Raw genomic sequence first — 5,491 nt, 5'->3', positions numbered from 1 at the left:
CTAGGGTGCATCGAGGGAAGCTGCAGTGTCTGGGGCCCAGGGGGCAGAGAGTTGTTAGCAGAATACCTGCAAGGCATGGGAGTGGGTATTGAGGTGGATGGAGCCCTCAAAACTAGCCCTTAAGACAACGACCACGAGCACCTATAGTCCTGAGAGTAAGACCAGGCTTGGGGCGCTCTGGGGCAGCCTCCCTTTCATCAGAAATGAACAACATCCAGGCACAGGGGGTGAGTAAAGGGCTGCATGGGGAGCCAGGCTGGCAAGGGCTGAGTGGCCAGCAGGGGGCATTGCTACCATCCCTGGAACAAGCACTTGCTACAACATGTTACACAACACTAAGAATTAGTCAGGCACCAAGAAGAATATTAGTTTCTCCTGAAGCATACAGGGAGGTTTTCAAAGTCTGATCAAAAGAAAAGTAGATTATAAATGTATAGCAATTTACATCCAGCAGTCTTCTGGCCCAAACTGTCTAGTACATTCAGGTATCTTTGGGGCACTCCTGTTATGCATTATCAGCCATGAACATAGCTGAACTTGCCAGATCAACCAGGGGTATGGCTGCTTTCAATTGCCAGCCCACTCTGGCCCCATGTATTATAATTAATCAATCACAAACATACTCTGTTTAATTTTTACATATAAGCTACTACCATACCCTTACCTAAAGAACTCAATTTTTAATTTCCCGAACGGTGCATGTATTCTTTTGTTTCAATTTTCATTTAAAGAATGTGTAAGGTAGATAACTCTATGTGTTGAATAACATTTCAAGGGGAAAACTAGTAAGAAATGAGAAAACTCCTTCACAGTTGCAGCAAAACCTTAAAGTGACAATATTTTACCTTAAAATCATATTTTTCATTTTATTACTAGAAACATGCCTGATTCTTAACATTGAAATTGCTTTATAAAACAAAATCCTCTTCCTTCAGTTTTGCAATTAAAATTCTTTTGTGTTGTTGAGAGGGATACTAACAAATATTGAAAGTTTTCCAGTCCTTGAATATCCACTTGTTATTTTTTCCAGCCAGGAGTGTGAGGATATAAATAATCTTCTACATGGAAGAGGCTTAACTGTAGTCTCCTTCAGATTGGGTAGTTGCCAGATTTTGCTCCTACAAAGAATATAATATTTCACCGAAGTTAGGTGGTATCTCTAAGCCCCTTCATTCATTCCTATATCCTCAAGCAATTTGAAACTGTAGCTGAGGTTGGGTCCATGGCAATCTCTTTTGCACAAAGCTGTATCATTTTAATAAAAAGAATTCGAAAACAAAAGTCACCAGCTTAGAAGGGATATGCTGCTCATTGCACCAGCATTTCACTAGCTTATGAAAACAAGGGGTTTCTAATGACTGGATCAAAAGCACTTGGAAAACCTGTGCTTTCATTGTGGACCAACCGTGTGATTAAGAGATTAGTTGCAGGTCTATCCAATAAAACAAGAACAAGTATATAGATAGATCCAACTATAGGCTACATAAAAATAATACAATAAAAGCACACAAAGTTGTCAAGTCAATTATTCAAAAGTTAGTAGACATCAGAATCAAGGCTGCCTGTTCAATAAGCAGTTCTTCTACATTTTTTTTCAATCTCATCATTCTGTGTTTGGCCTCATGCATAATTTACTGCATGCCTCTTAAACCCTATTGTGGTTATACAATTAGCAATTTCCTCATGGGATTTTTCCCTCATCACAGAGCTAGATTTACAAGTGGTATGTAGGCCTTGACTTTTGGTTGCCCTGCCACCCGGTAGAATTCATAACCCTGAGTTAGGTTTTGTATACAATACACGGGAGAGTCAGATGCCTAAGACCATGATTCACAGAACCGAGCAGCACATTCAAAGAAAATGCTGAAGGCAGCCCAGTCCCTCAAAGTGAGTTCAGCACCTCGCTCCAACCTGGATGGAGGCACCTGTTTCCATGGAAAATTCACAGGTGTGAAACCGCTCCTCTAGTTAAACGCCTAAAACCCATCTGTTTTATTTAGAAGTTGGGGAAAGGGGAAAGAAGGAAGAAGGTTTTCTTATTCTTACCTGCTGAAGCTGTTCCACTAAAATATTGAAATATTCACTAGAAGGGAAAGCGGCTGGAATCTAGGTTTTCTAGGTGAGTGGGCCAGCCACTGCAAGCAAATTGTTCTCTCTCTATTTAAAGCCAAACAACCAATTATTTAATTATGCTTAGTAAATCTGAATTGCTTAACTTCAGCTGAAATACTGTGTTCAGTTTGGGTCACTACATTTTTAAAGAAAAATAGAGAAACTGGAGAGGGTCCAAGGTTGAGTAAGAAAGACTATAAGGGAGTCAGAAAGCAATTTGTGAGGAACAAGTAGAAGAACAAGGCATGTTTGTTTGAGAGAAAAAGGAATTGCAGGCAATATGATAGTTTTCAAATATTAAAAAAGGTGTAATAGAGAAGATGAAGAACCATTTGTGCTGTCCTCCTATGAAAAGCAGGATGTGCAGCACTGCATTTCAACTTCACCAAAGGTTTAGCATAAATCTCAGGAAAACTGCAAGAGCAGGAGGACAATGCAGTAAGTAGCCCAAGGAAGCTGTGGAACCTCCGTTCCGGGAGGTTTCAAGAAGAGGCAGGGTAGGTATTTGTCTCTGCTGGTTTACACCCTATGTTTGTACAGAGGTTGGATTAAACCAGGAGTGGGCAAAATTTGGCCCAGGGGCCAGATGCGGCCCACCAGGCCATTCTATCTGGCCCGCAGGGCCCCTAAAAAATTTAACAAATTAATATTTATATGCCCCTGGCTGCCTGTCATGCGGCCCTCAATGGCTTGCCAAAACTCAGTAAGTGGCCCTCCACCCAAAATAATTGCTCGCCCCTGGATTCTCCAGGTGCTGTCTAAAACCATATGCTTCTATGAACATGAAAGAATTATCCATGAGTTAGGATACTCTCATAAGTCACAGGGGACCTACATTCAAAGAGGCATGGAAAGGATTTGAAACGTAGTCTTCTACTGGGTAAGTGCTCTGCACTGCTGGCATAAAATGGAGTGGGAATATCTGGTTTGTGAATCCCACCACGGTTTAGTCAAGAGACAGAGGCCAAGCAGGTTCACATAGTTGTACACATGCCAAGAGTGGAAATTTTGGTGCCAAGGGAATTTTACTGGAGAAAACTTAGGTGCTGAAGAAATGTAAGTACCTACAAAGGTACACATGTGGGAATGCTGCTCTGACACACTGTAATTATAGTGTATCAGAGCAGACTCAATTAATAGAGTCTGCTGGAGCGTAGCAATGACTGCACTCCAGCAGCCTCTGTATCTTGTGTATTTAGTGTCCCTGTGCTTCAAAATGGCAGTCAGGGTGCTTAAACTAAAGCTCATCTAACAAGCTTTAGTTAAAGTGCCTGCGCTGCCATTTTGAAGTGCAGGATGCTGAACACATGAGGCGCTGTAAGCACTTTAATTCAAGTGGTCCTGGGAGCTGGTCTAATTAAAGCACCCCTCCTCTTGCCCCCGGAGCACATGTAAAGATGCCCCTGGTCAGTGGAGGAGACGCCAGTAGCAACTACATTGGACTTGAGTATTTAAAGGATATTTAAGATCCTTTTGTGAATCTAGGCCACAGTACCCAAGTGCCTCACAGACACTGAGGAATTTATATTCACAGCTTTCCTGGGAAACAGGACAGTACTATATCCCCATTTAGCAAATGTGAGGAAATGAAATTCAGAGCTGTTAACACTTAAATTTGCAGAAGCATCAACTAATTTGGGGTTCTTCCAGGATTCTAATGGAGGTAAGCTTCACTGGTACAAGCCAATTTTAGCATCACTACAATGTATCTACCCATAAGTCTAGCAGTGGTTCAACTTCCTCATGACAGTCAACTATGAATACCTTTCCTATCTTAGTGGGATAGGTAGACAGGAATGTGGGTGATATTAGGGTACTATTGATCAGGAAGACTAATGGTGGCCAACCTGCAACATGAGTGCCACAAATGGCATAGGCCACCTCTGTGGATGGCATTGGAGTGGCACTCAGGGCGGGTACAGGGTAATATGTGTATCTTAGGACAAAAAGGTTGGCCCCCACTGGGCTAGAGAACATGGGAAAAGGTAGAAGTAAATCCAATGAACCTTACATTGCCCATATGTAGTTTGTTTTTATACTGTTTGAGTGACTGAGAGTGTATTAGGAACAGAAACTGAATCATCTTCTGTGCTTTTACAGCATCTAGCACCACATAAATAATAGAGAGGAAATGAATAAAGTACACAAATCTCTAAGCTACTTTCCCACAGTACTCCTGTGACCCTGGGGTCCAGAAACTTCTCTCTTGAGGTTTCACACCATACACATTATTCCAAGTATTTCTCACATTGTTGCATTCACAATTAACTACAATAAATATAACCTTATTGTAAATCTTTTCATTTGACTATAATTACACATTATCTTGTTGCCCTGTGGAGTCAGGCCAATGCTCAGGACCTAGATATTGCGCTGTTAGACAGGAAGGTGTGGTGTACAATTGCACATGCACACACTCAAAAATCAATTAGGTGCATACACACACACTAGGCACATACACATACTCTAGGTTCATATACCCCATCAGGTGTACACACATGCTACCAACTCAGGCACATACACACTCAAAATTACCAGCCTAGGCACATGTACACCTATTACTAATTCAAGTACCTACACACTGTACACACCAAAAGTTGGACAAAAATCAATTGTCAATACCCACACACTCAGTACACATCCACAGATTACTAATTCATATATCATGCACACAATGACATACACACACACACACGCACACTTCACACACATACAACCCACCTACACATACACACAGGTAAGTTCCTAACTTGGATGGTGTGGCGTCTATATGCGTGTGCTTGAGGTACCTGGGGTACTTGGGGGAAGGTTAAGGTGAAAGAGAGAGTTAAAGTGTAGCGAGTGAAAGTTGCCAGAACTGGGATTAGAACCAGTGGACTAGAGAGAAGCTCACTGAGGAATTGAGGCTTGGGTTTACTTAAGGTCAAGTGGCCCCAGGGTTACTCAGGCTCACCTGATGCCAGGGTGAAAGCAAGGGAAAAAGCCCGATGGCAAGGAGGAAACAGCCAGGAAACAGAGGCAGAAAGCTGGGAGATCAGGGGAAAAGGCAGTGGGGATGAGACAGTGGCAAAGAAACAGAGTTTTGCAAGCAGAGAGGAGCTCAGGATGGCTGGAGCCACAAGAGCATGGGACAGGTGTTGGAGGTGGCGGTGAGCCAGAAGCAGGAGAGGGAGAAATGAGACAGAAGTTAGAGGGACGAGAGCAGAGATTGGAGCAGGGCCGGAACCATACTAAAGCAGAACCCAACTCAGGGGTCCAAACAACAGTTTTACTAAATGAAGATTGTACTGTACACAGCTTAGTTCCTACACGCACTCACACAGGCACTCCCCCACACACGCACACAATGGCAGCAGGAGAAAGAGACTCAGTGGAAGGG

The sequence above is a fragment of the Gavialis gangeticus genome, unplaced genomic scaffold (genome assembly GCF_001723915.1).
Source record: "Gavialis gangeticus isolate Ggan-Ray unplaced genomic scaffold, GavGan_comp1, whole genome shotgun sequence".
In the NCBI taxonomy this organism is placed as follows: Eukaryota; Metazoa; Chordata; order Crocodylia; family Gavialidae; genus Gavialis; species Gavialis gangeticus.
Note: the sequence above shows the minus strand (reverse complement) of the source record.